Source organism: Xyrauchen texanus, chromosome 48, assembly GCF_025860055.1.
Source record: "Xyrauchen texanus isolate HMW12.3.18 chromosome 48, RBS_HiC_50CHRs, whole genome shotgun sequence".
Taxonomy (NCBI): domain Eukaryota; kingdom Metazoa; phylum Chordata; class Actinopteri; order Cypriniformes; family Catostomidae; genus Xyrauchen; species Xyrauchen texanus.
In genome coordinates, this window is record NC_068323.1 from 19,868,591 (window position 1) to 19,889,187 (window position 20,597).

Consider the following 20,597-nt stretch of genomic DNA (forward strand, 5'->3'; position numbering starts at 1 on the left):
TCGGTGTGTATGAGCAAGAGAAAGACAATGATCAAGAGTGTGAAAAAGACTGTGGGCAAAGAGCTGTTTTATTAATCAGTATTTTTGTCTTGTTTTCCAGTAAAAAAAATATCTTAACATCTGTAAACAATATATATATAAGTTAACAAGACTTATTTTCAGAGAATAAACAGTATATCTTCAAATCGTAAATTTTGCTCACCACGTTGGTTATTGAAAGATTAACTAGGAATATTCTGGATTCAGTACAAGTTAAGCTAATCATCAGTATGTGTGGCATAATGTTCATTACCACGCATACAAAAAAAAAAATAATTTCTTTTAAAAAATCAAATAAAAATCAAAGTTACAGTGAGTTACTCACAATGGAAGTGAATGTGGCAAATTTATAGAGGATTTAAAGGCAGAAATGTGAAGCTTATTATTTTATAAAAAAAAATACAACAAAATAATTCTTCTTTTAAATCTTGTGTATTATTGAGGTGAAAAGTTGTTTAAATCATTGTTTATTTACAATGTTATGTCATCATGGAAACGAAGTTCAATTTGACACACTAAAATCATGTTTAAATGTATCTTGTGAATACTTTTGAAACGGTGAGTATTTTAATGTTTACAGATTGGCCCCATTCACTTCCATTCACTGTCAACTAATTTTTTGCTTTGAAAAGAAAAGGGAGAACAAGTCGAAATTTGTTTGTGGTAATAAACATTATGCCACAAATGCTGTCGATTGAGCTAAATTTGTATTGAACCCAGAATTTTCCTTGTTTTAATGATGTTTAGATCATTTTACTTGAAACCCAGAATATAATTTTTGCAGTGCGAGAAGGATTAGAGAGAGATACCGAGGAGAAAAATAAAAGAACCCTGCAAAAGGAGTGTGTGTGATGTCAGAAAAGATGAGGAGTTATAAATATTGATTACCATTCTTGTACCAATTGAAAGACATGACAAGGAGCTCTCAGATGCGGAGGTGTTCTTTGGCAGGAGCGCGAACAACTTGTGTATTCTCAGGCTCTTTTTGTTCTCCCTTACTTGCACTGTCATTCTGACAGTTGTCGCCTCGCCTCAGAGCACCACAACTTTCCTCAGCTTGGATGAGGATGTAACGTGTAGAGAGGTAGAGAAAGAGTAATTGCATTTTTTTGTTTAGTCTCCCTGCCTTTGCGGAGTGGCGGACTGCTCCTCAGAGTGCCATGTGACTTCTTCCAGTGCTTTGGAGCTATTTTCTGCTCTCCCTTGCTTTTTTCCCCCTTCAATGATGAGTCGCTGAAGAGGAGAGGAGGCGGTAAGAGGAGGATATGTTTTCCGTTTCGCTCAAGTGCCGACTGGGGGTCATCAGACGCAGGATCAAGGGTATTGTGCAATGCACCACTTCTACACAAGCTTTTAGGATGGGGGTCTGAACATTTCCAAGTGTTGGGGAGGGGGACGGGCTTCAGGATTAGTTTGTAATTGGAGTGGGAGATGATGTTTTCAGTTTCATTAACTGGTATCTTTCCTACTCTACTTATCTTTGGGGGGTTTAGGTTAGCAGAGTGATTGTTATCCTTTTTAAAGGGAATTTAATTTAAGGTGTGACTTGTCCTAGGGTGCTTTTGTCTAAAAACCAGCAAAGCCAATCAAGACACAGTTTTGTGAAGGACGATGGATACTTCAGGCATGCTTGTGAGTGCTTTAGTTTTGTGTTTGCTGTATTGACAACCTCCTCTGGTCTTGAAAACCAATGAATGGCTTATTTATAATTTATTGTGTAGTATCTATTTGAATGATTTATAAATGCTCAATGTCAAGCGCACCTTACATGTTTTTCATTGCTTTGCGTTAACATTATTTTTAGACTTCAATTAAAAGGCCTTCACACTTCTCTGTGGTGAATTTTGCAGATGCGTGTGATTAACTGCATGTTTTTGACTGCAAAACGTTTGTTTTTATTTAACCCCATAACCACTTTATTTCACCAGCAATGTGACAGATATACTGTAGGTCTCATAAAACTTCAACAGTCATTCTATTGTACTATTTATTTATATAGAACCACTTTGGGTTTAGATCTTAAATTAAAAAGGCCCTGGCATGAACAAAAAATATTTGTTTGTGAAAAAAAAAAAAAAAAAATATATATATATATATATATATATATATATATATATATATATATATATATATATATATATAGACATTTTATAACAACATTTTATCTGGAAAAAAAAGTTTTCTTGTTTTAAGCAAAACCCCACCAAATTATGTCTGAAAACAAGACTTAATATATTATTCCATTGTGCTTTTCTCATTTAAGTATGTTTGGACAAAAAACTATAAGACAAATAAGATTTTATTTTATTTGCAGTGCATCAGGCAGAGACTGTAAGTTTGACACTTCTTCTGAGCCGACAGTGCAGAAGATCTAGTTTTTATGCATATGGGATATCTTGCCTTAAGCTATTTTTGCAAGAAATCAATAAAGCAGTATAAAGCAAAGTTCAAGACTATAGATGTAACATTAACCATCTATGGTATCCTTATGTGGGGGTGGAGATTGGTTAAAAGTGCTTGTACTTGGCTGAGGTTCAAGTTGATGTATCAATGGTGGGTGATGTGCGTGAGTTCCTACTCTTCACTTGTGCTTTCCATTTTTTCCATTGTCACACATTGTTTCTTAGAACTTATGTACCTTAGAGACTAGGTATGTCCCAATACCATATTTTTTGAGAACGAGTACTGAATTACTTAGTTTATTTTCATTTTATCATCAAAATAGTGTCTAAATAAATGAAATCATTAAAACCTTAATCAAATGAAAATACTCTAGGACAATGAATTTCAGCATAATTTTTTATTATTTTTTATAAAGTGCTTTTATACAGATCTAAAATATAACACTGGAGTTATTTTTTCTAATAAAGTGCTGCATAACAGAGCATCACAGATGTGAGATATAGCTTAAATATAATACAATTACTTTTGATTTATTGTAATTATTAGGAGTAGAAGCAATATTACATAACTGTACAGTAGTGATATATTTCTGTCACACCTTTTTCCATTTAAATTGAGCATTTATTTTGGCTGCAGCTTTTATTTTGGAAAGAAGCCCTTTCTGTTTCCGTGTTTTTAATGGTAGCTTCTCACTTCCGGAAAAGCAGGTAGCTGCACAACCCAATGTGATTATTAAACTGCAAAAGGTTGCTTTTTTTAATTAAATAAATGTGTATTCTGCAACAAAGTGAATTACCGCTCTGCTCATTGTCATCTGCTACAAACAGAATGCGCGATGCACATGATGGTGATTTCTTGTCTTAAAAGGGACTTTTTCCAAACACAACGAATCCCATTTGGTTCTAATGTTCTAAATTGTTCATTCATTACATATATCAAGTCCTTATTCATTCATAATGTATATCATTTTATAAATACATTTTTACTTATTACTATTCATTTTTATAATCTTTTCTGTTTCATTTTATGTTGTGTGCTGTGTTTCACAAAGTTTTCTTCATTTCAAGGTCTTCAACATCACAGGACCATGTTGTGAAACAGTAATTTTGTTTCTGTTGTCTTTGCTTGGTATAATAGCATTGTTGAGTTTGTGCTGATCAGATAAGGTCAGACTGGCCATTGAGAAAAATGCAATCTAAAGCATTAAATAACTTCATCTTCTGCCTTCTGCTAAATTTCCTTGCTGCCTCTTGAACTGGTAGAAGAGTTAACATAAAAAATGGATGACATGATTGATGACAGGAATTTCATGGATTGGGAATCACAATGGTATGGGGCCCACCCTACTGAAAAGACCAGCATAGCTGGTCACAAGCATCTGTTGGTTTTTGGATGCTGATGTTTTGCTGTTGAACACTATGGCTATGCTGATTAGGGTTTCACCCATCCTGCAAAATAAGGGATCGTCCCATATTTAAAGATGAAATAATATGTCCCGTATCAAATCAATACATGTATTTTTAAGCCAGGCTCAGATGGAACCCCAATCAGATGGCAAAATGCTTTGGTGTGTCCCATCAGGGAGGTTTCCATATTTCAAGGTGGCAACCCTAATGCTGAGGCACCAGTTATACCAACACAAAACTACTATGGAAACTCATGCTGGTCTAAGCTGGTCCCCTCAGGAGGGCAGTCCTCATGTGACTGGTCAAATTTCTTCCCTAATTTGAGTTTACCTGCTTTATCAAGCTTCTTCTAATAAGACACCAGTCTAAGTGCACTTGTCAGCTGGCCAGGTTTGAAAAACAACTAAGAGTAACAAACCATTTCTGTCTGGTTAAATGTTTTGATGTTTACAGAAAGTTTTTTTGAGACTAACTTATTTGATTTATATACTCTGCAGTATAATTTCCCAGATGTATTTCCGCAGATATGTGCTAGCTTCATGAAAACTCAATCTAGAAAAGACTGCAAGTTCAGTCTGAGAGGATTGATCAATCGTGACAGCTTTATTTGATTTATACGAGGAGAGGTGGACCAGGATATGCTTGATAAGAATTCTGAGACTAGACGGAATAAGCTGGAGATTTCAGGCTGAAAATCAACTTCTCTCTCAATATCACTATGAAGCCAAGACACTAACCGAAATCAGCAAGCCATAGAGTTGCAATTATATTGGAGAGGCTTTATTCACTTTGTGTAACTATGATATCCTATTGACATTCTTTCAAAAGATTTCCATTACATTGTATGAATAAGTGACTATGGGAGGAATTCACTTAGGCTCAATTGGATCCGGTAAAAGCATTGTTTATTTGAGTGTGTCTGCGCCAGTTTAGCACCTGTTTCACTAAAATAATTATGCATATTAGTCAACTGTGCTGGATGCAATTAACAAAGTGCAATTGCTGGTCTATCATGCCATTTTTGAGCACTATGATGTAGAAAATGCAGCACACCACTGAATTTGATCATTATTTAATGAGTTACTGCTGGTATAATCAGCAGAAATGTACATTTAATGTCTCTTTGAAATTAAATTCAGTTTACCACATGCTTTCCTCTGTCTGTAAAAGTGCAATGTTTATTGCGTCGGGCAAACAGCACTGCATTTTGTGAATGAAGCACAATATATATGAATGTTATACTTGTATATCACCTTTTTGACACTTCACTCAAAGTGCTTTACATAGTGAACAAGGGACTCTCCTCAAACACCGCCAGTGTACAGCATGCACCTGGATGATGCGATATAATGCGCCAGTATGCCCACCACACACCAGCTGTTAGTGGAGAGGAGAGAGTAGATTTATAGAGCCAATTCATGGATGTGGATAATTAGGAGGCCATGATTGATAAGGACCAATGGGGGGACTTTAGCTAGGACACCAGGGATTTTTAATGACCACAGGTCTCATCCGAAGGATGGTGCTTTTTAAAATGATAGTGTCCCGTCTCTATACTGTGGCATTAGGACCCACACAGACTGCAGGGTGAGCAACCCCTGCTGGCCTCACTATCACCAATTACAGTAGCTAAATTAGTTTTCCCCATGAGGTCTCCCATCCAGGTACTGACCAGGCTCAACTCTGCCTAGCTTCAGTGGGTGACCATGTGAAAGCTGCAGGGTGATACGGCTTCCAGCTTCAATATCTATTCAATATATAATGAGCCTAATTTACTTAGAAAGGAGGTGTGTTTACACATAAAGAAATGACAATGTTTCAATATAAATACTCAAGACGTGGTGCTATTTCATTGCTATTGATTGCGTGTGCAACTAGATTGCGGATGGTTAGGAAATAAGATGCAGGTTTTTGTGCTGAAATATCACGTGCAAATGTAATGCAACTATTTAGTGAATTTCCCCCTTTATTTATTTTTTTCAATAGGGGGTGTAGCAATCAGGGTCAGGGGCAAATAAAAAAATTAACCAGTGCTTGGGGAAACAATTACTGAAAATTAGAAAAAAAATGGCTTACATTTTTATTTTTTTATTATAATTAACCGCCATAATTGTTTAGATTGAAAATTTATTTCAATTAAATTATTCAATTGAAGTACCTTCCATGAATACTTAAAATTTGACCCCTCTTTTAGAAATTTCAAAGTTGATTTGACCTACTTCTCCGCTGTGCAATGAAATTAAAGCCAACCATACCCACACACTTTTCAGATTAGATGTTTTTGGTATGTCATTGTGTCAACAAAGTCATTACAACTCATAATTATTCATACAAGAAATAAGATATCATCAACTTGGCTCATGTGAAAGGGTATGACTATTAGATCAACAAATATAATTTCAAACCGATAAAAAACAGGCACAGAATTTTAGCTAGCCTTCTATCCAACACTTGAAATGAATGTCCAACACTTGACTTATGAATGTCAAAAACCTGTAATACTTTTTGTCTCATTCCAAACCCCACTGTTGTGTACAAAAAAGTTGCACAAAAGTAATTTCATAAAATAAAATATTTCAAATAAAATAAAGGTTATGTAAGGGGTTAGAATTTATGGTTAGACTTAGGTTTGTGTTATCATAACATTTTTCGTTGATTCGTTTAGTATTTTCTATGGGAGTCAAATTTTACATTTTTTTGTATGAGCCAACGTATGATTTTTTATCTCATAAAATGATTACGGCTTTTCATGAGACTGGGTTACATTGTGCCTGTTTTGCCTTCAAAACAAGTAAATGTATGATGGAGCTCTCAAAGAAGACTATATCAAAGAAAGGTACAATTGTGTGGAAGAAGCATATTCTATGCCGATGGACTGACCTCGCTATCCATATAATAAGAGTTTGGAGGATTAAATTACTAATAAATATGTAAATTGAACAGCAGCCGATTTAAGAAGAGGAAATAAAAGGAAGATTAAAGCAGGGAGATGAAAGAAGCAGGTGACAGGGTTCAGACGTATATATCGAAGTGGCTTGCAAGATGCCATATATTCTACATCCATTCACTGGCATTTTCCAACAAAAAGAAATCCATGTTTTATGTGTCTGAATAATGTGGTGCTTTTTGAGAAAATGAAGGATACATGGCACCAGCTAATGAGTACAAACAAAAGCTCTTCCTTTCGATCCATGTCTTCCAAGTCACTGGTGTAAGAAAGTTGCCAGATGGGGGTGATTTATTACTCTTATTTGAAAACCAAGAAATGCTTAAGGGCCCGGCTCGATTGCATGATTTTGTATAGAACCACCGCATTGGTACTAGGGCTGGGACAACGTCGACGCAAAATATGCGCGTCGATTCGTCAGACCCAAAACAAAGATGGCGGCGCCGGAGAGTAGTAGCAACACGGGTGGCTCCTCAGACTATCAGAAGTGCAATGCGGCACGCACTCGTTCCTCTAAAGTATGAGAATTCTTTAATTTAAAAGGAAACAATTCCGTGATATCTCATCTTTGCAAAATGGAGATGGCCTTCCATTCTAGCACCACGGTAATGCACCAGCACCTGAAGAGGCGCCACCCGGTGCGCGCGCGCACGCACACACACGCACACACGCGCACTATTCTTAAGGTGAAAGGAAAGTGTCAGAGTGTAAGTTGTTATTTGCATGTGAATGAAGATGCTTTTTTTCAGTAAGCTAGGCCTATGTTCAACATAAATGTTGAATTCTGAATGTTTATTTTTTGTTGGAAAATAACTTTCTGTATTAGCTTAAAGCCCCCAAGTGTACAATAGTTATTGTATTCTTTCAATAGCTCTAAGAAAGGGTGGCTGGGTGACCTTTTTGTTTTTTTATTGAATGCTAGACATCAGAATGCATTATTTTGCTCTTGTACACTTTTACTTGAATTTTATTTTTGAATTTTGAGTTTATGAAAAAGGTGAGTGGCAGAGTGTATTACTATGTTGTTGTTATTTTTATGTGAATGAAGAATTAAAAGATGCACTTTTTTCAGTAAGCTAGGACTATGTGTTTTCAACATAAATGTTCAATTCTGTTGGTTTAGGAAGGACGCCATGACAGGCTGCTGGCTCCCACTGTCGCTGTTAATTTTTATTTATTTTTTGTTGGAAAAGCACTCTCTGTATTAGCTTAAAGCCGTCAAGTTTACATTGGTTACTGTATTATTTCAATTGCTCTAAACAAGTATTTTGGGCGACCTTTATTTTTATTTTTATTGAATACTAGACATCAAGTTGTTGTTATTTTAATTTGAAAGAAGAATTACAAGACGCACTTTTTTCAGTAAGCTAGGCCTATGTGTTTTCAAGGCTTCAAGGTTTTATTGAATGTTACCTCTGACTAAGAATGCATTACTTTGCACTTGTATAGTCTTTTATTTTGGAATTTTAAGAGCAATAAACATATATTGCAATGTTAAGGAATTCATGTTTTTTTCATGCAGATATGTAAATCAACATGTATAAATTGCTATTAGTCAATTAATGGGGAGATAATCGAATCGGAATCAAATCGGACTGGAAAAAATAATCGCTAGATTAATCGTTTAAAAAATAATAGTTTATCCCAGCCCTAATTGGTACCAGTCTCTAGTGTGCAAGATTTTTTCCGCTGTGGGAATGTATACAAAGTGAAAAGATTGCATAGCATTGTTTGAAGACGTTATTGTTTTTATTCTTCACAATCTGATGTGTTTGCCTTTGAACTAGACTTGTATTGTCTACAGAATGTTTGTAGATGAGAAAGTTTAAAAGCAAATTCTTGGACTGTGAAAGAGCTCAAAAGATTTTTGCTTTTTGTTTTGTCTCAGGCATAAATCATAGGCATAAGGGAAATGAAAGCTTTGACTGTGAAATTAATTGCTTGTAGTCCCAAAGAGTCAATGTTCAAAGGATATTTTAAATTTTGTAGTTCTAAAGCTCTATTTGGACAGGTTTTGTTTTCCAAACAACGTTTGAGTTAAATTTATTAATATGTTCTGGACTGGTTCAGGAAGAATAGGTTTTCTGTAGTAATTACTAAGGTGGGAGTGTTTAGTCTGGATGTCGGTGTTATGGAAGGTCATGTCTAAAGGTCAAATGTTTTCCTGTATCCAATGAAAGGCTAAATCTAAAACAAAAAGTGATCAAGGTGTTTGCTTAAAAAAAGTAGATGAACTAAAAAAAAAGCGTATTGCAAAACAATGCCAAGTAGATCAAATGGATAACAAATTTAAATAAAATTATATTTTATTTATTGATAAATTTGTGTCATTGCAATGGACATTACAGGTCTACCATTACTGTGGACATCTGTGAAGAAAAAAGGGAACTCTCTGAAATACTTCTTTTCACAGAAATCACTTTCCATACAAATGTGTTTATCGTGATGTACAGTATATCGTTATTGACCAAAACGTTTTAGTAATATCGCACCCCAAGGCAGAGTTAGCCTCAGTCACCACTTTCATTGTGAACTTGAAGGTAAGAAAATTATGTTGAAAAGACAATTTTCAGTTTTGAGTGAACCTTTAAGTTCATCTGAAAATTCTTCAATCTACTTTAACATGACCCCTTCTCACTTTCTCACACTGAGACAAAAGTGAGATTGTGCTTTCATTAAATTACAAATCGGAGATGTAAATACAGTTTCCTTTTGGCTAGAATCTGACAAGTCTTTTTTTATGTGTTTATCAAAGAAAAATTATTTAGCACTGTTAATGAGTGTCTGCTGTAGCATTATTTTAATGATGTTGTTGTCGTCAGTTTGGCAATGTTGTTGGCCACAGGCAAGGCTTAACAATAGAAAATAAACATATCTCTTAACTGCAAATGCATCATCCTAGCTAATTTCTTGTGAGATATCGCACTTACAGTCAGTGGGTATTCAGAGCTCCACCAAAATATGCAGCGTAGCTTAAAGGAATATTTGAGGTTCAATACAAGTTTAGTTCAATCAACAATATTTGATACCAGTGGTACCACAACACATTTCTAATAAATAAATATATAAATAAATATGTGTTTCAGTGAGGCACTTACAATGGAAGTGAATGGGGCCAATGCGTAAATGATAAAATACTGTTTAAAAAAAGAAGACGACGTAAACACTTTGCGTGTTAACATGATTTTAGTGTGAAATCGATTAATAATTTATTCTTTGCAATATGAAACCCAATTTTACTACATTGCTATGAACTTTTAATACTATAAACATTAAAACTCAAAATGACAACTGCAGATTACAATCTAAATAACTTTACAGCTCAAATAATACACACGTTTTGACAGAATAGTTATTGTTAGTCCTTGTATAATATTATAAGCTTCACATTTCTGCTTTAAACTCTCCATTAACTGGTCCATTCACTTCAATTGTGAGTGCCTCACTGTAACCTCGATTTTTTCTTTTTTTTTTCTTTTTTTTTTTTAAAGAAAAGGAGTGAGTAGTTTCAATTATTTTTAAGTGATTTTGGCTGAGCTTAACTAAAGACTTTACCAGGGATGGGTCACTTCTATTTAAATGAATGGGAGAAAGTGGAACGCCCAACCAAGGAGCTCTAGCGCCCAACAGTCAAAGGATGTAAAGGAAGTCCTGCCTTACAGATAAAAGAGCCAATCACCTTTTAGATACAGACATCACCTGTAAATTAACTCGAGAACATGCATTCGCATTAGCTATACAAGCTGGGAATATTTTGTTTTTTAGCATAATATGAGGTAAATAAGCAGAATTTATGATACCAGCATTGTCAGATTTTAATGCTTATTTGAAATATGTGCTTTGATCATAATCTTGAACAACGGTTTTTGAGATTTTTGTCTTTCTCCATTCAAGTAGTTAGGAGCTGCACTGTCATGAGTGGAAATAGCTTGCTGGGAGCATTCCAAAGCTGGCCAACAGTGGACTTGCTAGAAAGACTTTGATTGAACCTGGTAAATTCTATTAAGGTGTAAAGGAGTAAGAAATGGACCATTTGTATATGATAGAAAATACATTATATATGTCAAAATAAAAATATCTGTTTTGAGAGTACTAATATTATATTTTACATCTTTATAATTAGTCATTTGAATCAGTTTGTAATGAAGATAATGAAGTCTTCCTCCTAGCCTCACTTATCATTTCTTAGTGCCCCATATTATCGAACATCTTTGCTAGCATACTGAGCTCCCCATTGTAGCCCTTAGATTTGATATAATTCTGTTACTTTGCAACATTTCAAAATCTCTCCCCTCAACCAGTTACACTTAATTTACATTTTCATACCACGAAGACCCCGGACACAATCAATTTCTTCGAGCCCACTTTTCTGTTCTCAATAGACATCCCTGCTGCAATCAGTTAATCAGGCTGTGTGTCTGGGCTGCTTGGTGGTACTGAATACTGAGATACTGGTGGCATGTGTCCCTTTTGCTGATATGAACTCCAGGATTCGCAAGCAGGCCAGTGAGCTTGTACTGAAATGAAGAGAGAGCGTGCCATATCTCAGCATGCTGAGATAGCTATCAGACCTCCTCCTGAGTTCAGTGTAAAATTCTGCAGAGACCACAGTTGCATGCTGAGGTGGATGTGTATTGATCTGGCTTTGTTTGGCTTCATTTGAGAGGCAGCAAAGTGGATAGGATTTGGTGCAATGGCCAATATGAGGTTTGCAAATTACAATGACCATTTTTTTTAAACATTATTTTTGGGTTGTTTCTCAGGCTTTCTTCTGCGGCTCACAAATATGAGATTCAGAAAACATGTAAAGGGAACCTTTTTATTACCTTCAGACCAGGGGCCTTCAACCTTTTTCTGCTGGGACTGGGTCAGGAGGCCTGGAAGGTGGCCACAGGGCAGGGACTGGGTCAGGAAGCAGAGCCGCTGGAGGAGGGGCTGGCAGAGATGCTGTAGGAGGAGTCTCTGGGTGAGCAGGTGGAACTGCTGTAGCAGGAGACTCTGAGGGAGCGGGTGGAATCGCTGTAGGAGGTGGAGTCATGGAAGGTGGAGCAGTGAGAGGCTTGAGGGGTGGAGTCATGGAACTTGGTGCCTGTAGATTAGCCGAAGGCTCGAAGGGCCAGGATGGAGCCGAAGGTTCGGAGGACCGAGGTAGCGCCAAAGACTCAGAGGACCGAGGCGGAGCTAGGGGATTGGAGGACTGAGGTGGAGCCAGAGGGACTGAGGACCAAGGCAAATTGGAGGGAAGGAGGGCCCTAGTGGAACCGAAGGCAGAGCCAGTTGACCGATGGACCAAGGCGGAGCTGGAGGGACGAGGAATCTCGGTGATGCCGATAGGCTGACGGCCCATGGTGGAGACGAGCGGACATAGAGCCAAGGTGTTTATGAAGGATCGGTGGGCCAAGGTTGAGTCCAGGGCTCAGAGGGCCAAGGTGGAGTCAGAGGGTTAACAGATCCCCTTGCCATTGAAGTCACCAGGACTGATGGTTAATCGGGTGACTTGAGGGGTACAGCTGATCTGAAGGAGGAGGAGCAAATTTCCTAAGTGGAGCCAGCGGAGGAGGAAAGGCCAGGGCACTGGACAGAACCAGGGTGTCCAATATGCTGGCTTGAACCAGCAGAGCATGAAGAGTAGTCAGGGTGGGAATCAGGGCGGGAATCAAGTCCAGGTATATTAGCACCGGCACTGGCACTGGCTCTGGGACGGTCACAGCTACAGGGACCGGCTCTGGGACAGTCGAGGCTACAGGTGTGGGCACTGGCTCGTTATCCGTGGCAGGCTTCAAGGGAGGAGCCATAGCAGGCTTGGAAGCATCCACTGTGGGAGGAGATTCAAAGTCTTCATCAACCACAACCACAGTGAAAGGTGAACTGCTAACTTGTAGAGCCACATCTACGATCTCGAGCAGAGTCCAGTGAGTATCCACCAGAGGCATGAGCTCATTTAGTGCACTATTAAGACCAGTCCTGAAGAAAATCACCAGAGAGTGGTTATTAAAGTGCACTAAATTCACCAGATATAAAAACTCATGGACCTGGTCTTCAACTGGATGGCCCCCTTGCTTGAGGAGGAGCCTTATGCCAGGTGATATATCCATCTTGTTGGGTCAGTCCTTCTGTAATGTTGGGTACTTGGAGTGGAAGAGTGGAGACGTAGGAGTAGATACTTTAAATCTCTTAATGGCAATCACTGGAGTGGAATAAATGCTGGAGTGAAACAAACAATAAATTCAAACTTCACAACATAACCATTAAACGTAACACATCAACACAACGTAACACAATGTAACACTTCAAGGACTGACAATGGATAAACAAAACATGAGGGTATTTATTCAAACAAGGGCAGATGATGGCATGGAGGACAGGTGAGCATTATAAGGAACAGATGGAAGTGATGAGGGCTGTGAATTCTGGGAAATGTAGTCCGGGGGAAAAGTTCAAAATAATAGGCCCAGGAAGAGAGACAGACAGACTGTGACACATATATTGTTATGATGTTACATTGCAAAGCCATTACAATAATCACTATTGATGTACACAGGCACAATCTTTACATTCTACATGTGAAGTAAACTTGTTTTAAACTTATAAAGGAATGTTCCGGGTTCAATACAAGTTAAGGTCAATAAACAGTATTTGTGGCATAATGTTGAGGACCTCAAGAAATTATTTTGAATCGTCACTCCTTTTAAAAAAAAGTAAAATTCAAGGTTTCAGTGAGGCACTTACAGTGGAAGTGAATGGAAAACTTATATGACAATAAATGAATAATTGTGCACTTGACTCAAGTGACCTGCATGAACTGACACTACTCTTGATTTGATATTTTGTCGCTATACCTTTGAAATAGTAAGTATTTCAAAGTTTATAGATTGGCCACATTTTTCCATTGTAAGAGCCTCACTAACATTTATTTCATTTTTCACAAAGAAAAGGAGGGACAGGTTAAAAAATTATTTTTGTGTTAATCAGCATTATACCATAAATGCTTTCGATCGAACTTGTTCTGAACCCGGAACATTCCTTGAAGTATTAATCCTGGTATTAGTAGATAATTGTTCATGTACCCTTATTGTAGTGTTGTAAACACACTATTGTAAAGTGTTAAGGTGCGTACACACTGCCAGCGACATCGCGTGCGACAGCGACTCAATCCCATTCATTTTCAATGCGAGCACAGCGACTTCCGGCGACACGAGCTGTCGCAACCGTTGGCGCTAGATGTGGGCGTGTCCAGCGACGCGACAAAGTTGAGAAAAGTTAAACTTTGGAGCGACTAACGGAAGCGACAGCCAATAGGAGAGAAGATGGGAGAGCTCACGTGACCCCCTCTCTCTCGCTCTCTCAGCTCCTGCAGTAACAGAAAGATGGATGAAAGGCTAATTCTTGCTGTTAGCAATGTTCCAGTGCTCTATGATATGTCTCTTCCCATGTACAAGGACATTTTTAAGAAAAATACTGCGTGGAAAGGTGTATCTGAGATCGCAGGGATTTTGTGGACCCAGACAGACCGGCATTTGTGTTTTCGCCGCAGATAAACAGCCGCTATGGCAAACAGCACGCCTTGTTTCTCATTCATCTTTGATATAAAGCATTTTATGTACTGATTCCATTTATATAGTCTTTTCCCTCCAAAATGTTTGTTTTTAGTGGCAAGAAAAGAGATTCGCTGTCAACAGCAATGGAATGGCATCCGTGAATGTCATTTATAAACGTTACTAGGCAACCAGTAGTGGGAACGCCCACTAGCGACTTCACCGCCAGCCACTGGCGACCTGCAGCGACAAAGTCACTGGCAGTGTGTACGCACCTTAACCCTTTATAGGTAACTAATATTTTATATTCTTTATTTTTTTCACAAACATTTAAATGAGATAAAAAAAAATAACAGATGGGCTTCCTGTTGAACACCTCAGCTTTAGACAAAAAGGACTGACAAGGAAAAATAATTGGTGTCAATGTTTTGATCAGTTCTTGTAAGAGCATTTAGAGTTCTCCCTTGAGTTTTCTAGCTGCCTTTGAATCTTTTCTACAGTTTATTCTCTGTGGTCTTCAATGGACCAATTATAAGACCCTAAATTAACCCTGTGTTCCAAATGGCATAAATGATGCCTTCAGACCCAGCACTTTGAATGGAGAGCAATTCATTTAGTCATCCGGTATGGTCATTTCAAAGATAATTTCCAACAGAAATGTCTTCAAAAGGGAGTTCTGAATTAACTTTATTTTTGAGTCTGACACCTTTAAACCCTCCAAAGATCTCACAGTGATTGGTAAAGTCTTCAAAGAGAGTAGGGCATAAGGATGATCACTTCTGAATGGAACACATCCTAAATATATTAAAATATTGTATATATCGGTCATATTAAATAATATTATATATATTGTACCAGATTTTTTACTTTTTTTTTAAAGAAAATGTGAGTGGTGCTTTCCTGTGAAAAATCCACCGTGTTGTGGGTGTTTGTCAGGACATTGCTAATAAGAAGTAGAGATCAGTCAAATTGGCCCCTAGTGACTTCCTCCATCATCAGAGTGCAGATTATCATTTAAAGAGACAGATTTCTTGTCTTTACATTATGTCCATAACTGTCATTTCTAATATATGCCTTGAATAAATTCCATTTGGGGATGGCACCTTACTCACCTCAAATATACATATCAAATATCTAATTTTCATTATCCATTGAGTGCTATTGGGTTTCTCCTGACATGTGTGCACTCTTACTGCCCTCTACTGATTAATGGCAGTCATACAATATTTATGACTCTTCCTCACTTATTGCGTTCTCTTGAGAGTGGTATATTTTGTGATGGGGTACAATTGTATACAGTATATATATATATATATATATATATATATATATATATATATATATATATATATATATATATATATACATACATACATATCAAATCACTTTATTGTCACACTACTATGTACACAAGTACAACAGTAGGTGAAAGTCTTGTGTGCAGTTCCGAGCAACATAGCAGTCATGACAGTGTCGAGACATATACCAATATATATGTGTGCGTGTGCGCTCGTGTGTGTGTGTGTGATGAGGTGATTCAACCTTTGTCTATGACAGCTTGTTTGCTATGGCTCTATTGGGTAATGTCAACTGATGTTACATCTGTTACAACAATGATTCTCAAATACAGTTGAAACATACTCAGTTTTACAATTCCTGACATTTAATTGTAGAAAATTATTTAGCTCAGTTAGAATCACTACTTTATTTTAAGAATGTGAAATGTCAGAATAATAGAGGAGAGTGATTTATTTAATGATTTACTTTCATCACATTCCCAGTGGGTCATAAGTGTACACAAACTTAGTATGTGGCAGCATTGCCTTTAAATTGTTTATCTTGGGTCAAACATTTATGGCAGCCTTCCACAAGCTTCTCACAATAAGTTGCTGGGATTTTGGCCCATTCCTCCAGACAGAACTGGTGTAACTGTGTCAGGTTTGTTGACTCGCATGCTATTTCAGTTCTGCCCACACATTTTCAATCAGACTGAGGTCAGGGCTTTGTGATGGCCACTCCAATACCTTGACTTTGTTGTGCTAAAGCCATTTTGCCACAACCTTGGAGGCATATTTGTGGTCATTGTCCATTTCAAGTCAAAAGTCAAAGTCAAAGTGGTATTTATTGTCGTTCAACCATATGCTGGTTGCTTTGCAGATGCAGCGTTTTGTGTAAATGTCTTTGATAGAGGGAAGAGAGACCCCTATGATCTTCTCAGCTGTACTCACTATCCTCTGCAGGGCTTTGCAAGTCCCAAACCAGGCAGTGATGCAGCTGCTCAGGATGCTCTCAATAGTTCCTCTATAGAATGTAGTGATGATGGGGGGTGGGAGATGTGCTTTTCTCTGCCTTCAAAGAAATTAGAGACGCTGTTGGGCTTTCTTGGTAATAGAGCTGGTGTTGAGGGACCAGGTGAAGTTCTCCGCCAGGTGAACACCAAGGAATTTGGTTCTCTTGACGATCTCCACAGAGGAGCCGTCAATGTTCAGTGAAGAGTGGTCACTCTGTGCTCTCCTAAAGTCAATAACCATCTCTTTTGTTTTGTCCACATTCAGAGACAACAGTTGATGGCTCTACACCAGTCCGTTAGCGGCCGAACCTCCTCTCTGTTTGCTGACTCGTCGTTCTTGCTGATGAGACCCACCACGGTCATGTCATCTGCGAACTTGATCATGTGGTTCGAGCTGTGTATTGCTGCACAGACGTGAGTCAGCAGAGTGAACAGCAGTGGCACACTGCTCAGCAGTGAGCACACAGCCCTGGGGGGCCCCAGTGCTCAGTGTGGTAGTGGTGGAGATGCTGTTCCTGATCCGGATGGACTGAGGTCTCCCAGTCAGGAAGTCCAGGATCCAGTTGCAGTGGGAGGTGTCCAGGCCCAGCAGGTTCAGCTTTCCAATCAGGTGCTGAGGAATGATTGTGTTGAATGCTGAGCTGAAGTCTATGAACAGCATTCAAATGTATGTGTCCTTTTTATCTAGGTGTGTGAGGGCCAGATGGAGGGTGGTGGCGATGGCGTTATCTGTTGAACGGTTGGGACGATTCGCGAACTGCAGTGGGTCCAGTAAGGGGGGCAGCTGGGTCTTAATGACGAGCCTCTCAAAGCACTTCATGATGATGGGTGTGAGTGCGATGGGACGGTAGTCGTTGAGGCAGGACACTGAAGACTTCTTCAGCATGGGGACGATGGTGGTGGTCTTGAAGCACGAATGACGGCGCTGCTCAGAGAGATGTAGACGATGTCGGTAAGAACATCTGCCAGCGGGTCTGCACATCCTCTGAGCACTCTGCCAGGAATGTTGTCTGGTCCAGCAGCCTTCCGTGGGTTGACTCTACATAGAGTTTTCCTCACATCAGCCATGGTAAGACAGAGCACCTGGTCGTTGGGAGGAGAGGTAGTCTTCCTCGCCACCACATCGTTCTGCGCCTCAAACCGAGCATAGAAGTCATTCAGTGCATCTGGAAGGGAGGCATCTTTGTCACAGGCAACTGATGTTGTCTTGTAGTTGGTGATGGCCTGGATGCCCTGCCACATGTTCTGCATGTCGCCGCTGTCCTGGAAGTGACTGTGGATTCTCTGGTCCTCAGCAGCGCACGCACCTCCACACTCATCCACGGCTTCTGGTTGGAGGGTGTGGTGATGGTCTTGGAGAAAGTGACATCATCAGTGCACTTGCTGATGATGCTGATCACTGATGCTGAGTATTCCTCCAAGTTGGTAGAGTCGCCATATGTTGCAGCCTCCCTGAACATGTGCCTGTCAGTACACTCAAAACAGTCCTGAAGAGCAGAGATTGCTCCTGCTGGTCAGGATTTCACCTGATCTGAAGTGGTTTTGTGCACCTGACGAGTGTTCTGTATGCTTGGATTAGCATAACAGAGATGTGGTCTGAGTAGCCAAGGTGGAGGCGGGGCCCCGCCCGGTACGCGCCTGGGATGTTTGTGTAAACAAGATCTAGCGTGTTTGCCCCTCTCGTTGCAAAGTCCACATACTGATGGAATTTAGGGAGCACTGTCATGAGATTCGCATGGTTGAAATCTCTGGCAACAATAAACAGTCCATCAGGGTGAGCGTTCTGCAGTTCGCTAATAGCCCCATACAGTTCAACGAGCGCTTCCTTAGCATTAGCACTGGGGGGAATGTAAACTCCGGTTATAATGACAGTGGTGAATTCCTGTGGTAAATAAAAAGGTCTGCATCTAACAGTCACGAGCTCCACAAGCAATGAGCAGTAGCTAAAGATTAGAATAGAGTTATTGCACCACACTCTGTCGCTGAGCCCGTATCCGTGAAAATAAAGATGCAGCAGTCTCTAAACTCGCACTGCGTAGTCTGCTAGAGTCCAGCAGATGTAGTCCAGTTTGTTGTCCAGGAGCAACATTTGAGAGCAGGATAGACAGGAGAGCCAGCCGGCTAGGGTTTGTTTTTAGCCTAGCATGGACCCCCGCCCTCTTGCCGTGCTTCTGCTTCCTCGCACACTGCTTACGACGTCCCCTCCCCTGGCCACCATCATCAGGCGATGGCGAGGACTGGAGGCCTGGTCTCCGCAGCAAGCCGAGGTCACGTAGCTTCTCCTGCAGATCATCATGCAGCTTGATTGTTGCATGGATCTTATATTTGAGTGGTGTCTGGCAATGGTAAACACAAACACCGGTCGGGCTAAGTAACAAAATAGCACCATTTTGGATCAAAATCAAATCAAATCAAATCACTTTATTGTCACACTACCATGTACACAAGTGCAACAGTAGGTGAAATTCTTGTGTGCAGGTCCGAGCAACATAGCAGTCATGACAGTGACGAGACATATACCAATTACAATAACAACATACTTACACAACACAATTTACATATCAAATGTACGCATACTTACACAGCACAATAATTATATACAATGTACAGTAAACAATACACACAATATAGAATACACAATATACAATAAGTAAGAGTATATGAAATCTATATAAGTAGTTGTATTGAGGAGAAAAATGTTGATAGTCCAGTGTGAGATTATAGATGAATAAAGTGCAGTGCTAATTATTGATCCTGTTAGATCAAGTGTACAACACTCTGATTGCTTGGGGGAAGAAGCTATCATGTAGTCGGCTGGTGCGGGTCCTGATGCTGCAAAACCGCCTGCCTGATGGTAGCAGTGAGAACAGGCCATGACTCGGGTGGCTGGAGTCTCTGATGATCCTCCGAGCTTTTTTCACACACCGCCTTGTATATATGTCCTGGAGGGAGGGAAGCTCACCTCCGATGATGTTTCTGGCAGTTCGCACCACCCTTTGCAGGGCTTTGCAGTTGTGGGCGGTGCTATTGCCATACCAGGCGGTGATGCAGCCAGTCAGGATGCTCTCTACAGTACTGGTGTAGAACCATGTGAGGATGTGTTGGTTCATTCCAAACTTCCTCAGCCGTCTCAGGAAGAAGAGGCGCTGGTGAGCCTTCTTCACAACGGCCTCAGTGTGGACGGACCATGTGAGTTCCTCAGTAATGTGGACACCGAGAAACTTGAAACTGCTGACTCTCTCTACTGGTGCTCCGTTAATGGTGATGGGGCTGTGTTCTCCGTCTTTCTTCCTGAAGTCCACTACAAGCTCCTTGGTTTTACTGACGTTGAGGGAGAGGTTGTGCTCCTGACACCAGCGTGTCAGAGTGTGCACCTCCTCTCTGTAGGCTGTTTCATCATTGTCAGTGATCAGACCTACCACCGTCGTATCGTCAGCAAACTTAATGATGGCATTGGAGCTATGTGTTGCCACACAGTCATGTGTGTACAGTGAATACAGGAGTGGGCTGAGAACACAGCCCTGCAGGGCTCCAGTGTTGAGGGTCAGTGATGAGGAGGTGTTGCTGCCCATCTTTAGTGAACTGAAGATGGTGCCGAGTATGGCTGCTGCGTTGCGAGCTCCGTTACAACACTGCAGTTTATTGTTTGTTTTGTTTACAGTTCTTTGTTTTTTTGTCTTGGATGTTGTCTGCCTTATTGTTTACGACAGACAAACGCTTTTGGACATTGGTTCTACAATTACACATCGAAAATCGGACTTCAGATTCCTTAATGCCGACCCGCTGTTTACAAACACGCCGGCGGAGCCCTTTGTCTGGGCTGCTCGGCCACGTAAACGCAGAAGGAAAAGGGGAAAAAGAGCCGGCGTTCTCATCAGAGTAAGACGTCGTGCAAATCGACCCCCGCTACCCAGTATACTACTGGCAAATGTTCAGTCTCTGGACAACAAGCTCTGCGAGCTGAGAGCGCGGATCTC

The 20,597-nt window shown here is 39.8% G+C and overlaps 1 protein-coding gene across 1 annotated transcript in view; it reads left to right on the plus strand.

Moving 5' to 3' along the window:
* Positions 1-1,541: 1,541 nt before the first annotated feature.
* The window catches only part of LOC127639993 (glutamate receptor-interacting protein 2-like), a 134,884-nt gene continuing 115,828 nt past the window's right edge, over positions 1,542-20,597 (plus strand). Inside the window, exon 1 of the mRNA XM_052122361.1 lies at positions 1,542-1,671. The gene's annotated coding sequence lies outside the window, so the exon portion shown is untranslated. The remainder of the gene's footprint in view (positions 1,672-20,597) is intronic.